General features: G+C 44.5%; 1 long non-coding RNA gene across 1 annotated transcript; it reads left to right on the top strand.

Moving 5' to 3' along the window:
• Positions 1–13,563: 13,563 nt before the first annotated feature.
• On the top strand, positions 13,564–15,073 carry LOC127770125 (uncharacterized). Its single transcript, XR_008016883.1, has 2 exons — positions 13,564–13,954; positions 14,281–15,073. It is a non-coding gene; the product is annotated as an uncharacterized LOC127770125 (long non-coding RNA).
• Positions 15,074–16,252: the final 1,179 nt, after the last annotated feature.

Genomic DNA, 16,252 nt, shown 5'->3' with positions numbered 1-16,252 from the left:
GGAGGCCGGGGTTCCTCTCCTCCGTGCGCACCCAACGGCGGCGACGGCTGGCAACGGCCACAGCTACCGCCGCGGCGCGACGCGGCTGGAAGGTCACCGGCGACGGCGGCGGCTAGGGCAACGTGGCGGCGGCGCTACGGGCGACGAGGGAGCTCGGGACTTGGGGCAAACAGAAGAGAACGACTAGGGGATGCTATTTATAGGCTTGGATTGAAGAGATCGGACTCCAACCGAGAGGATTTGAGCCGGAAAAACCGAGGGTTAGTTGGAGAGATAAACTCGAAAACGAATTCGATTCCGCGTTGATTTCTTCGGGATAAAGTCCGATTCTTGGGGGAAAGGATAGAGGAGGATAAGAGAAATATTTCCCCTCAACTAATTTTGCAAACGGAGCACGGGATGCGGTGGATTTGGTGGAGGAAGCGGCGTCGGCTACAGGGCACAGGACGGCAGCTCGGGCTTCTGTCCAAGCTTGAAGACGACACTGTAGCAGGGAGGCGAATTAGACTTTTCGTCTTGGGCTGGCTGAAAACAAAGCAAAGAAAGAAAGAGGAGGAGCTCGGCTGGGCCGACTTGGGCTGCACAGCACGCGCGCGAGGGAGAGAGATGTTGGGCTGAAATCAGCCCAATGGCTTAGGAGAGGATTTAAAAAGTTTTTCCAATTAAAATAATCACTGAAATGATCTTTGAATTGTTAAAAATACTTCCAATGCTCAACTAGTTTCAAGAAAAATCCTGAAAATACTTGGACACTCAAAGTACTTAACAAAAGTATAATCAGACCATTTAATGATTAATTTAATATGTGGATAATTACTGAAATGTTCTTTGTATGGTTAAAATTAGGAATTGAGCTCCGAAAAATCCGAGAAAATTCCAGAGAGTATAATTAACCATGGAGAATTTAATAAAAAATAAATCCATCCATGCTTTATATTTAGGAAATTTTATTTCCCACATTTAACTTCTCTTGTAAATTAATGAACATTTAATATAAATTCTAATAATAATTTATTAAATAATTTATAAATCCTAAAACGAAAATCAGGATGTGACACATCTTGATATCACCTTCGGGCGATCAGTTTAAGCATGCAATTCACCTCAACTTCAGGGCGACCAACAACACAGCCGAGTACGAAGGACTACTCGCTAGGATAAGAGCAGCAGCCGTACTTGGAGTCAAGCGATTGATCGTGAAAGGGGATTCCGAACTAGTCGCAAACCAGGTGCACAAAGACTACAAGTGCTCTAGCCCTGAGTTATCCAAGTACCTCGCAGAAGTCAGGAAGCTGGAAAAAAGGTTTGATGGAATCGAGGTCCAACACGTATACCGCAAGGACAACATCAAACCAGACGACCTAGCACGGCGTGCGTCCAGACGAGAGCCACTCGAACCCGGCACCTTCCTGGACGTCCTGACAAAGCCATTGGTGAAAGTGGCAAATGACGAAGATAGCATGGTCGTCCCCGACATCAGCTCAGGGGCTACAGAGGCAGAACGCGCCGTTGCCGACATCGAGACCACAGATGACTGGCGGATCCCACTCATTAAATTCCTAAGTAGCGACGAGTTGCCCGAGGATGATGCAGAAGCCGAGAAGATATCCAGACAAGTCAAGATCTACTGTATGATCGGCAACGATCTATACAAAAAGGCGCCAAACGGGGTACTTCTCAAATGCATCTTGTCCGACGACGGCAAACATCTCCTCCTGGACATACACGAAGGGATTTGTGGGTCACACACCGCTGGCCAGACCTTAGTCGAAAAAGCTTTCCAACAGGGGTTCTTCTGGCCGACCGCCCTCAAAGACTCTTGCGACATGGTTCAGCGGTGGGAAGCCTGCCAATTCCACAGTAAAAACACAAGGCTATCAGCACAAGCGCTCCTGACTATCCCTCTTACTTGGCCGTTCTCGTGCTGGGGGCTCGACATACTCGGACCATTCCCACGAGGACAGGGCGGATATAGGTTCCTATTCGTGGCGATCGACAAGTTCACCAAGTGGATCGAAGCGACGCCCACGGGGGAAATCAAGGCCGACAACGCCATCAAATTCATTAAAGGGATATTCTGCAGATATGGATTGCCTCACCGCATCATAACAGACAATGTCTCCCAGTTCATCAATGCCGACTTCCAGGATTACTGCATTGGGCTGGGAGTCAAGATCTGCTTTGCCTCGGTCTCTCACCCTCAGAGTAATGGACAGGTCAAAAGGGCTAACGGCATAATACTACAAGGAATCAAGACCCGTGTCTATGACAGACTCATGTCACATGACAAGAAGTGGTTTGAAGAACTCCCCTCTGTACTATGGGCCGTGTGTACCACACCGACGACATCCAACAAGGACACACCCTTCTTCCACATGTATGGTTCAAAAGCCATGCTCTGACATCGAGAGCACACGAGTACAAAAGTACTCTGACGAGGATCAAGAGGAGCAGCGAAGCGACGATGTGAATCTACTCGAGGAGCATCGAGAAAGAGTTGCCGTCAGAGTAACCAGCTACCAATAGGCCCTTCGCCAATACCACGAGAAGCACATCAGAGCACACACGCTTTCGATCGGCGATTACGTCCTCCGACGGGTTCAAAGCCAAGCAGGGCGTAACGAGCTCTCACCCAAGTGGGAAGGACCATACACGATCACGCAAGTCTTGCGGCCAGGTGCATTCAAGATTGCAGACGGCGATGGTCGCGAGTTAGCAAATTCCTGGAACATTGATCAATTACATAAATTTTATGTATAAATCAATAGCATCCATACTTGCAAGACATCTTACAGCTTCAATAAAGTTGATTTTCAGGTAAAGATTACAATCAAAGTGTTCCTTCCCGACGATCCCTTACCACGACGACACCTAGCGTTGAAACCTACCCTCATGTCCCTTTACGCCGTCTTGACAAGGCCTCTAAGGAACCTCAGGGAACTTCGGCTGGGGATACCCAGAGCAGATAAAGCCTTGTCGGATCATGTAGAGACAAACGACCATGTAAAATCTGGTCATGTAAGAGCTCTCGTCGTGCGTATTAACCAACCCGTGTAATCGGAAACCGAGTATTCCAACTTCACGGCTGGGGGCTAGGTTCAGTGCTTTTTCAACCGAGGCAGGTCAAGGGTCAAGGAGCCTTATCCTCCGAGAACGTTTCTCCGACAACAAGGCTGGGGGCTAGGAAGAGTGTATGACTCAAGCGATTGATCGAAGTCACAAAATGAGAAAACACTCACACACAGCATATCCAGAGTAAGAAAACTCAGTTAGATAGATTCCTTGTCTATTTCACAAGTACTTCTTACAATTCATAATTGCTCCAAAATATATTACATGTCTCCTTGAGATAATTTTTACAGGATACAAAGACTACCAGGACGGCAAACGCCAGTCCATGGACTGAAAGACATTCTCGGCAAGCGGCACCATCGACTTCGCCAGATTCTCTATCTCTGCGGGAGTCCTCCGAGAACGTGAAAACCCTTCGTGGAGGAACTCGAGGTGCAACTGCGGGCGGTGATCTCAGATACAGGCCAGCACGTGCCCTCCGGCATATCGGCTCGACCGACGACACTCCTGCTTCAGCGCCTCGTTGATACGCTTGCCGATGCCATCAAGCTGAGCACAGGCCCTATTCAACCATGAGATATATCCAGCCACCGACTCCTCGGGATTCCCGCGAGGTACTCGGCGTTCCCTACAGACTCCAGCCATCACCGTACAACAGCTCCTGAGGTACGAGTTAAACTACACCTCGCGACCTCGGAGTGCTTCCACAGCTTGGTCTTTTTTCACTTCCACCATGGTCCTCTCGAGTTCGGCCACCTCGAACTTCGTCCTCCAGTATTGGATCCGACGATCTCGGTCGGCCAACGCGCTCTCGAGGTCTGCTTAAACACGGAAATGACTAAGTCAAGTTGTTCTTCTCTCTCGAGAACATAGCAAATTAAGTCAATCCGAACAAAAGAGTGAAGGAAGTAAAGCCCAAGGTGCAAACCTAAAGACGTCATCGCCATGTTCACCTCCGCGGACAGGCTCTGATCGACGTCATCCTGCGGCACGTACGGCCGAAGCGCTAGTGCCGGGATGACCACCGGCGTCTCAGGCTGCCCGCGCTGCTGGACATCCTCGATGTTGACATCTCTACAACGACAACAAGGTACTCGGAATCACATGCTAAGAAAACAAAGGAAAACGGCTGCATACATAAAAGAGGTCCGGGCCGATAGAAGTTTTTACAGTGTGTTGATTAAGGGGTACAAGGGAAACAGAATCCTACTCTTCAAAAAGGGGGAGAACAGACCTCCTGATCCAGAACCCTCTTGAGGTCGAGGTCAGGGTACGCCAGCTTCACGCATGCGAGGACATGGCACGCCCCGGTGTAGATCCCGTTAGACGTCTCCTCGCCGATTCTGGCCGCATGCTTGGAGGGGATCTCCTCCATCGCCACAGCCAGGTCCGCGAGCGAGGACGTCAGCGAGAACTCGTCAGGGGTCGCCGGGATGGTGGTCGTCACGCCGCACTCCCCGGCGAGTTGGTGTAGGCCGGTGTAAGACACCCGCAGCGAGCTGCGGATCTCCGACAAGTTCTCGAGCTCCGACATCCGGTGCTCGAGCCCTTGTTGCTGCCTTTCATTACCGGCCACCAACTCCCTCATCTTCAGGAGGTCCTCGCGGGCCTCCGCCAGACCACGCGCCAGCTGCTCGGCACTGTGGTTTGCCGACGACCCCGCCGCCCTGGCTTCCTTGATCTCGCGGCCCACGCCGCGAGCACCAGCCTGGAGGATGCGCTCCATCTCGGCTTGGAGCTCCCCCTAGGTGAGGGCATCAACGGGCGGGCCCCGAGCGGGCACAAGGCCGCCGGCGGGCCCACTCGGCGTCGCCTCCCAGTCCCTAGTCACGACCACGACATCTGTCGAGGCCGCCACAGGGGACACGCTGGAGGCCGCACCAGACCCGTCTTGCGCCGCCTTCGCCCGCAACGCCCTGCGAAGGATTTCCACGATTTTCATAAAGTCCGGCGGCCAAGGTTTTGCGAATGAAAGGACCTCAAAATCATCTACTTACTTTTCGCTGAGCGTCACCAGCCTTTGCCGTCGCTAAGGCGGGGGAGACGCGTCCGAGGCCTAAGTATGATAAGCATGGTGTGAGGTCAAGATCTTCCGACTACGTGTTAAAGGACAAGAGAGGCTTACCGATGGGTTAGGCGCCTTCCAGCGGGTCCCGGGCACGGAGGAGAACTTCCTCCCCTTCTTCGGAACGTTGCTGCCACTCGTCGTGGCAGCAGCAGCAACGTCGGACGCCTCTTTGGCGACGCCCTCTTTCAATGACGCCGCCGCCTGATGGTCCGCAAGCGGCCCGATGACATCCGTCAGAGGGAGAGCCTGCATACATGAAGTCACGACGCGATCCTAGGATGACAGAAATAAAGGAGTCATCAAGTATACTCACGTTGATCACAGCCTCGCATTCGGCCGCCCCCTTCTCGCAAAAGGGGACGGGGATGTTGCTCGCCATCGTAGGGCCGCTGATCATCACTTTACCGATGCGGCGCTCCACGGTTTCGCTGTTCAAACCTGTGAGATCAAGAACCAGAACTCGATAAGTCAGGAGGAACGTGCACATAAGAAATGAAATCTGAAACACGAGAAAAATACCCTGAGGAGAAACCCGGGTCGCGTCCTCCGACCCAGAATAGTCAAAAGCCGGGTGGGCTCGAGCCTGGAGCAGTTGGATCCGCCTACTGATGAAGTCGGCAGCAACTTCATACCCCGACAACCCTCGTACTCGGAGGTCATCAATGACATCGATGAAAGACTGAAGGGAGGGAGTTAGGGCGGGTTTGGCGGTCCATTCCAGAATCTTGTCTGGTTGCTCCTTAGGGACAACAAAGACTGGATCCGAGTTTTCTATCTGAAGATAAAACCACCTCGCCCGCCATTTGCTACGAGAAGAGGGGCATTGGAAGGGGATGCCCGCCATCCCGAAATCGGAATCCGACGCATCCAGATATCCTATTGGATTCCATCCAGCGCAACTCGTAGTAAAAACGAAAGAAATCAAGGAATGGCTCTACCCCAATGTAGGCCTCACAAAGATAAGAGAAGATACTGAGGAATGCGATGGAATTGGGGTTCAGATGGAGCAAGGAAAGGCCATAAAAATTCAAGACGAGAAGAAGAAATTCGGAGGGCGGAGGAAGAAAACCGCAAGAAATATAATCCTCAACCGCAACCATGCAGCCCAGGAGGGGTTCAGGTTCAATACCTCCTGCTTCCCTCTCCATGGTCCCGCGACCAGGGAGGGCGCCATCGTCCTGCAGCTTCTTCAAGGACGCGGTAGTGGAGGTAGACTTATCAAGATCCAACACCACTAGAGATCGCCGGAGAACAAACTGAGATGAGCAAACTAGGGTATTTTCTGTGGGAGCGGAGAAGACGAGGGGCGCTTGAAAGCTGGAGAGTTCTGTGGCAAACGGACTTCAAAATAGATCCCCAAAACTCCTTTAAATAAGCGCATTACCGACGGTGCGTAGTCCAAGGAAAGGAGAGAGATGGCCGCTGGAAATTTCTGGGTCCGTTACGCGCAGCAGTTTTCAGACTTCAATTTAAATTCACTCATGACCGTTGAACTTCGTACAATGTTATCGATAACTCTATGTCTCTAAGGGACCCCTGGGAGGTCCTAAGGCATCGAATCTCACCGCCAACACATCCACCTCGGCCTACAAAGTCGGAGCCTATAGGAGCCAAGTCGTTGGGTGATCTAGTCGAACCAACTCGATTACGGTCTCGTCGGTATCATCGAGTTCCGCAACCTTTGTAATCTGTGGTTTCCATCATATAATCCCATATCTACTGGATTAGGGCTATTACCTATCAAGGGGCCTGAACCAGTATAATCTTGGTCTTCTACTTGTTTGATGTCGTACTACGTAAATCCTCGTACCAGCATACCCCGATACCCTCTATATCCGGTCTACGGGTATCCACCGTCGACATTCATGCTATCATCGGCTAGAACCAAAATATGTATGATCATCAATATGAGCGGATGCAACACTTAGAAATAGTAACATGATAACTCATCAGCTAAAACTTCGATGAAACATCACATAAAAACTTATTAGCTTAATAGAAATAAACTTATTAGCAGCAATATGATAGATCAAACCTAACCAAGACACTATAAGATTGAAGATAATAAGAAAAACCTATTTAGCCGACAGATCTATATCGATCAATCAAAAACAACAATTTAATTAGAGAAATATCAACTTATTCAGAATATCGAACCTAACCATGAAAGTCCTAACCGTGGAAGATAGACTCAATATATCATATAGGCAAGACTTGCATTAACTTGAATAGAATATCGAACCTAACCGTGGAAGTTCTAGCCACGCTAATACAGGCGAACTAGATGGAACTTACCTCTTGCCGGAGTCAAACTTAACCGATGCAACCCCGCTCGAAACTAACAACTCGTCGGAATAAAAGGTGGCGATGCACCAAAAGTTGTATATTGATCAAGAGATAGTTTACAAAAACCCCGGGTGTACATATTTATACCCTTGGATTGATACAAGTCCTGATTGGACACGAGATAAGACTCCTAACAAGAAAACGAAAATAACTAATCTTGCCTATTTAAGATATATACTAAAAATATGAAACAGCCTTGTCACGGTCTTCACGATTCTTATTTGAATTCAGCTTGATCTGGATAAAGTTTCATCTACCAATCAATTTCCATCATTAACCGAATCCACTAGAGAATCATACCAAATTTTGGCATTAAAAAGGGGACAACTGTACCAGTTCGCCTACAGCGTTATGTTGGTACCCTCCCCCTCCCCCCCCCCCCCCCCAACCTAACGGCATTAAGATTCTACATTTAGTGTGGAATAACACTCGTCATGCTCATGCAAGGAGTAGATAATAAATAATATAAAGATTTCTTTTTTACTTTTTTTATTTTTGAGTCTTTGTGCTTTTTTATTTTTCTTTTTTCTTTTCAAAAACACAAATTGCATTTTCAAAATATGGCCAATGTGTTCATCAAGGGGGCGGTTGTGAAATCAAGGTGGTAATTTAATCTATGTGATTAACAAACTGTCAAAGGTAAGTGTTTATTGAAAATACGGTGGATAGTGTTTTCGGTCGGTGAACAGTGCAATCGGCACTGGATGGCCAATCAGACCGAGCGGGTGCCACCGGTCATACTAGAGGTATGTGGGCGATCTGACCAGGTAGCTCGCCGGTCAGACCGGTAGACTATTGACGGTCGTTATAGACCAATTTTGACCTTCAATATAATCGGAATAATAGAGAACTAGCTATGCTTGCAATGCATATTTGTTTTAGAATAATCTATCTCCACTTGTACTTGGATTTTATTTGTTTGTAGAGATTAACACAAATAGAGGACAATCGACGGAAATCAACAGAACAATCAATCGAAATCCGTCGAGAGGTAGACTTATGGTGGATAGGACCCTAAACCCATTAAAATAATATTAAAGGGCCCAATCACTACACAACTAGACCGAGGAATCAACGAGGAGCGCACTGACCAATTTCTGGGCCATTTGGGCCAGGCCAGGGTCGGCCGAACCCCCCCCCCCCCCCCCCCAAGCGCCGTTGATCTCCCCCTTTGGCACGGATGTCTAGGATGCATTATCAATGAAGGTTGGAGGGCGTTTCCGGCATTTCAAACCGTCGTAACCGTCATTGAAAAGCTATATAGAAGGGTCACCTCACTCACTCCCTCACGCACTCCAAGAAGAAGATCATTGTTGGTATTTCTTACGACCACAGATAAATCCACAAGTGCACGGAATACCGCTGTAGCACTTTACCTTCGGGTGACCCTAAAAGGATATCAAACTCAGGGAACGTGTGTAATCTACCTAAGGCTAAGACCATCCAAGGACAACTATTGGTAGTCTAGCTAGGCTAAAGAGGACTTTCTATGTGTTTTAATTATCTAAGGTAAGTTGAAGGTAATTTCCTATCTATTGCTTAGGGCATCGACCCCTGCTGGTCTGCTAGCATGGTTCCAGCTATAGCTCTATGATGTACGCGAACGTGGAGGATTACTAGGACAGGGTTCAGGGCTGTCACCACCTGCCGTCTACCTCTAACAAATCCGTGGGATACGTAACAAACAAAGGTAATCTCTAACCTAGACATCACGCCTAAGTTATTAATTACTACTCTAATACTTGTGCAGTAACTTCCTTGTTTATCCAGAGTCCTATTACTGGAGCACTTACTATGAATACTCAACAATGAACCCGCAAAGATAGAAATATATCTTACTTGAACTAAGTAATTAAATAACATAAGAAAGGATCCCGAATGCTTACTTTATAGAAAAAGTTTCTCCGAACCTTGAGCAAAGTGTACCGACAGCTCCAGTACTCCTCCAGAATTCCTCCTAGAGAGCTACACTCGTCGAGGTGGAATTCAGAGAGAGCGCCAAACTTCCGGGCACTCCTCCAGAGCTTCCCCTCACCCTCTACCTATTTCTAATGTATAAAATATACAATAGAGCCTCTTATAATTCAGCTCAAAGTTGAGTGTGGGTGTCTGGGTGAAGTAGGGGAGATGAGCTCTATTTATAGGTGGAGGTGCCTTGGGAGTGTGGAGATCCTCCATAGCATCCAAAGAGCATATTTCTTCTCCTCTTGTCAAGTGTCTAGCTGATGACGGTTTCCACCGGTGAAAACGGCCATAATCGTCATTGGGGAGCGGTTTGCTACCGAACTGGACTTGGGCCTGAGCTAGCGGCCTCTGTCAGGGTTTGGCCGAACTCATGGACATTGATTTTGAGGCCCTCAGTCCATTGGCATGGTGGTTAGACCCATTTGAAGGTGTTTAATTGGGTTTTTGGGTCCAAAACTCCATAAGTTTGGATATGAGTTTGATTCTCCTCCTTCTTCATGTATATTTCCTTTCAACTTTGGTAGTCACCTGCATCCAAATATATACCAACACTAGTAGAAATGATTAGTAATAAACCCTACCACTAAGTTGAATATCATATTTTATTCCATTATATGCAGGTATTGACAGTCAGATATTATGATTTAAGGACCGTCAACAATCAAGCTCTCTTCAAAGTTTAGTTTAGTGTTCTAGTGCCAGTGGAGTAGAATTATAATAGTTTTCTTAGTCCTCGAGTATTCTTTGTTCAACTTTCTTTCCGGATGTTTTAAAGAATTTTGCAAATAAAATCTAAGTTTCTCAAATGGTACTCTCAGATCACTTAATGTGTATAATTCCTCACGAATGCATTATGTTGCCTCGTTTTCATCCTACCTATAAAAGGATCATATGTCGAGCTCAAGGTGGAAAAAAACATGAGGCAATACCTGTATCACACATATATTGCAAAATCAAAAAGAGGATCCATGAAGAACACAAATACCATGTGATCAAGATGTGCAACTGTGTGGCTATATGGTGGAAAGTGTTTGGTGGTAATCCTTGTCATAGACTCTCTTTTATTCCTAATCGGAGACATGGCTATTCTTCTTCTATTTTTTGTCCCATGCTGCTCAAGAACAATCGTGCGCATACACTCCTTTTTCTTATTTTTTTTTCTTTCTCATAATGCTTGAGAACATTTTCTATTTTCTATCTCCTCTTTTTTTTCCTCTTCTATCACAGTCATCTCTTTTGCAAACTACCATGTGAGACATTTTTTACTGACATAAATGGAGCATTTATTTGGTAGATGGAATGTTGCTAATCCCCAGTGTAGAGGCAAAACAACTATGGTGGGTGTATGACATTTTTTGCTAACCTCCAATGTAGAGGTCAAGCATATATGGTGGGTGCGCATGTGTGATCTTGATTAATAAAGTACGAAAACAATCTCACAAGGGTCACAACAATTTCAAAAAACTCAATGCAATAACAAGTAGCATATTTGTAAAGGTTTTTTCATTGTACTCATCATATGGTTTTGGTAGGAATTTTTCATCATTGAGGAACTTACAAATTTTTCATTCTTTTGAAAATAAGGACTCCGGAGTTCAAGTATCGCTTGGAGAAATATCATAGAGTCTCTATTTCACCATCTCATATCCCGTAACAATTTAGACATAGATCATGCGTATGCAACCCACAAGTTTCAAGTTCAAGACAAAGATTGTTATCCAACAAACTCAAAAACTTAAGCAAAGACTAAGTTATAAACTAAGCACTGGAGGAAACAAAATAGAGCAACTATTCATTATTTCAACTATTAGAACTAGAGCATTCTTAGGCTGAGTTCTTTCCCCCGCTTTCCCAACTCACATTTCTCATTTTTCGCGCGTATGCTTTTCAAATTGCTAAACGGTGCATTTTTTGCAAAAATTCTTTATATGAATGTTGCTTTAAAAAATCAAATTAATCCAGTTTTGAAAAAAAAATTGCTAATACTTAATTAATCACGCACTAATGCACCGTTCCATTTTTTGTGTGGTAGAGATGGTTCCCAACCCGAAGGAGCAAACACAGCCTTACTGAATATGGAAAGCACATATTTTTGGTATTTTTATCTTTTGCAAATTTTTATAGGTTTTTCTTTTTAAACGCAATGCATTGAAATATATATCCAAATTACCTTAGTGTGGGGATCCTCCTCCAAGCTAGGGATTGAATCCCTGTGACTGGAAAGGCCAACATGTTAGCCTGACTTTGCTGTACGGTGGCGCTGATGTTCACCGACTGGCCATCGGTATGCTGCTGCCATGTGTGGGTCTCATGGACATGCTGGTTCGGTGGGTTCTGCTTCTGGTCGGTTCAGAGATGTATCAGAGCTAACAGTACAACTCACTTCCTACTATTAGCTTATTTTAAAGTTAACATATATAATATATTAGCTATAAGGTTGGCTATAATTCTTTTCTCTTCTTTCTATCTCTTTCTTATACATTTAATGTAATTGTCTTGAAGTTTATGATAAGCTCCAACACTCTTGATTTTTCACTATCTCTCCTCCACCTAAATTTATAGTAGGCTTATAGCTCACTATTATACTCGCTCTCAGCTGTTGGGTGATGTCCGCAAACCCTTGATTCGAGGTCATGATAACCTCTACCTGAGAAAGAGCAGCATGCACCAAACGACGGGGGTATTCCATTATAGTTAGAGGAGTGGTCTGCACTGGGAATGTTGTCCTAGCGTCTGCTAGGCTGCCCCCAGTGGCCACGACTCGCGCTTTGCTAAGGAGAGCCTCCTTCTTTATATGTTTGCGGTGGTTGGTCCCAAACGGTTGTGTGCACAGCTACTGCGGCTGCTGCTAAGACTGCTTATCACACCCTAATTTTTATTTCGGTGATTTATAAATTATTTATAGAATTTATATTGAAGTGTACATTAATTTGCATGTAAAGTAAAACTTCCTAAACAAAACGTGGCTGGATTTAATTTTTATTACATTCTCCGAGGTTAATTACACGCTGGAATTTGCTCGGATTTTTCATAGCTCAATTCCTAATTTTTAAAATACAATCATCAATAAAGCAAATATTTAAAAGGAAAAGTAACTAAGAGCATGCTAAGATTGTAGCCAAAATAAACCTTACCAAATTTTGGTAGGATTTCTTATATATTTTCCAAATTTAACAATAAATAAAACGTAGACTTTTCCAAAAAATGGTGAACAGTCACTAAAAATATCCACCGAAGCTTTGGGCCATTTTTGGTCATCTTCTTTTGTAATAAGTTCACTATAGGTCCCTCAATTTGTTGTCGAGTATGAAATCCGTCCCTAACCGTAATCCTATATCGATAGAGTTTATTCCCACTTAGTGCATTTAATATGATTTTCCTGCAATGTGGTTGTTCCACGTCACCTTGATTGCTTTTGAACTGTTGGTTTGAACTTGTATGGTAGGATTAGATCGTTTTTTATTGGTCTGCTGCTGGAAAATGAACCATGGTCGAGGCCCACCAGGCGAAGCATCGAAATACTTACCTAGTAGTCACCGATCAGGTTCCGATTTTCCTGGTTTTTTGAAATTTTTTTAGTCTCTTCCATTGCTTGCCGCGTGTCCTGCTGATTTTTTTTTACAATTTTCTACTGATTTGGTGACCGGTTGATTTCCTATTGGGGTGACGTATCCGGTCTATGTTACTGGTGGCCAACTTTCTTCACATGGTGCCCACGTACGTGTCGGTGATTTTTTCCATTTTATTTTACGTTGTGTTTTACTTAGCCGGTAACGGCCGGTTATATCTAACGTGCCCTTCCTGACTCGTTATTTCTTACAGTACACGCAGTAGTATGTTCTTGTCGTTTGTTTTAGCTTGTGAGCTAAGGATTGTTTCTCTCTCCTTATCTTCTTACAGTCCATACATGGCAAGCTACAATGTTGCACACATCTAGCTAGCTGCTTCTGCTTGCCTCGTGCCGACATGCGCGTGCTGCGTGCTCTCATGCTGCTCATGTGTGTTGTCATGTGTTCTCTTCTTTCCAATGTTTATGCTCCTCCTTGCTCCTTAAGTATGTGGTATTTTTTCTCTCACTTTATTGGCTCTTTCTTTTGCTATTTAAGTCCGACCATCTCGTTGTTTTCCCATACATTCTTCACATCAATATATATTCTTTCTTTATTTCTTCAGTGCTACTTGAGTTGTTTCCTATGTGTTGTCATACCTTTTTCCGCTGCCATGCATAATTCTTGTTTGGTTGGTGTCTTATGTTTTGTTGTGTTCGATAGGTGTACGTGAGAAATGCGATGGCGGGATACTGGGGTAATGTGAGTGTGCGACCCGGACAGTGAAGGGGACGGACCGTAGGTGCGGTATGAGGCAACGTTGGCGTACCTGGTGCAGTCACAGGGGTGACGATCGAGGAACCAGCCACCCGGACATCATCATGGTTTCCTTCTACGTACGTACTCGACATGGGGTTCGTCCACCACACCATACTGCCCATGCCTGCCTTCTACGGTGAGCGTCATGCCTACCTTGCCCCCTGCAGCATCGATATCGTTAAGGTTGATATGCAGAACATCATTGAGACATTCGGTGTCGGGCATGGACGCATGCCCGCGCCGCTGTGTTCGTTTCAGCCCAGTCCCTCGTTTTCCGCGTGTACGCTTTTCGAATTGCTAAACGGTACATTTTTTGCAAAAAATTTCTATATGAAAGTTGCTTAAAAATTCAAATTAATCTATTTTTTAAAAAAATTACTTAATATTTAATTAATCATGTGCTAATGGACCACTCTGTTTTTCGTGTGGGAGAGGGTTCCTAACCCCAGTAACCGAACACAGCCATATTGCAGGCAGCTTCGCCAAGCATGAGCAGATGTGTGCTATGCTGCCATAGCACCAACGAGGTTCCTACGACCACATTTGAGGATTTAAATGAAGCACATTCTGTAAGGCTCGGAAATCAATAGAAGAATAGAGGGTGTGTTTAGTTCACGTCAAAATTGAAAGTTTAGTTGAAATTGGAACAATGTGATAGAAAAGTTGGAAGTTTATGTGTGTAGAAAAGCTTTGATGTGATGGAAAAGTTGAAAGTTTGAAGAAAAAAAATTGGAACTAAACAAGACCAGAACAAGGTAGTAGGTGCGTGAGTCGGGTCACATGCGAGGAGGAGCAGGGACGTGAAGCGTGAGTGGCAGGAAGAGATGGCGCTGGTGTCGAGGTCTCCAACGGTATTACTCGAACGAGCAGTTGGGGCCCTGGGAGATGCGGGGTAATTGCCGCGAAAATGGTGCTTTTCCTTGTGTTATTGCCGTGGGGTTATTGGATTTGGATTTTGGAGTTAGTCTTTAGTATTTTCAAATTCCTAATTGTATCTAATTATCTCTGTGGTTGGGATTGTTTTCTCTGCAGAAGGATAAAATAGTGTGCTAGCGTCATAGTTGAGCACTAAACCTTAACTTCACACTGATACTTTTTGCTCAATTGTTGTATGTCATTTTATACAAATGTTTAGGATATATATTTGGCATTTAGTAGTGAACTTTGCGAGTTAAGCGAATTTTGCTATTTGATTTACACATGTTAATCCTTTCTGTCTTGATGTATGGAGCTACTGCACAAGAAATAGCCTACAGATGTTTCTCTGTCATTTATGTTTTGTCTATTAATATACTTAGTTTTGGATGTTGGATGAATTACTCTTTTCTTGAATATCGGGATATTACTATTTTTTGTCCCCGTGTTCAAATGCTAAGTGCAGATATCAACTTTGATATATATTTGCTCGGTATTATTTACACTTGTGTGTGACTTTCCTTGGGCAATAATATTATTGGTTTAATTTTCTTTATGTATTGCGTAAGAAGGTTTCGTATATAGACGCAGGGGTTCTTCTAAAAATAGCACTGGATACACACACATTCTAGCATTCAGTCTAAGTGCCTTCTCCAACACAAAAATATGAAATTGTAGTCGTAGCGCACATAAACCTGCTCAAGTTGCCGCGTATGTGACCATGTGTAATATTTAACAGATATTGAGCCACCGTATAAAAAGCAAAACGGTGCACGACAGCTACCGCGCGGCGTTACGCCGTGCTTACCTGTCTAGTATGTCCAGTGCATGTGTGTTTCGGGACCGCCTATTGATCACTCGGGTCCAGATTTTTTCTTCCCTTAGATTTGTATCTAACGGACTATAAAATAAAATAACTAATACAAATTTACTTACACAACATTTTTATCAAAATTACAGTACATTTACATGTCATATCAACTAAATTTACAATGTAATTTTAGTTATATAGGACTGTAATTTTATATTTGAAATAAAATAACCAATGCAAATTTACTTACACAATATTTTTATCAAAATTACAGTGCACTTATATGTCATATCAACTGAATTTACATATATAATTTTAGTTATATAGGACTGTAATTTTATATTTGAAATAAAATAACTAATACAAATTTACTTACACAATATTTTTATCAAAATTATAGTGCACTTACATATCGTATCAACTGAATTTACAAGTGTAATTTTAGTTATATAGGACTGTAATTTTATATTTTCATTTTTTATTTTAGTTTCAATTGTCTTAATTTTTCAATGGTTAAAGAAATCGATTTTTACGGAGAAAATCGAGAAAACAACTCACCGGGAAGGAGATTTATTTTGCGAGAGCTCTCACTCTCTCCGGAGCGAACGAGAAAAGAAAGGGAGAGAGAGAACGAGAAAAGAAAGCGCAGGCGAGAGAGCGAGAAAACGGCTAGGACGACACGAGCTCGGACCAGATCGGCCCACGTGG

This window comes from Oryza glaberrima, chromosome 4, assembly GCF_000147395.1.
Source record: "Oryza glaberrima chromosome 4, OglaRS2, whole genome shotgun sequence".
Lineage (NCBI taxonomy): Eukaryota > Viridiplantae > Streptophyta > Magnoliopsida > Poales > Poaceae > Oryza > Oryza glaberrima.
This window is presented reverse-complemented; position numbering and strand designations above follow the sequence as displayed.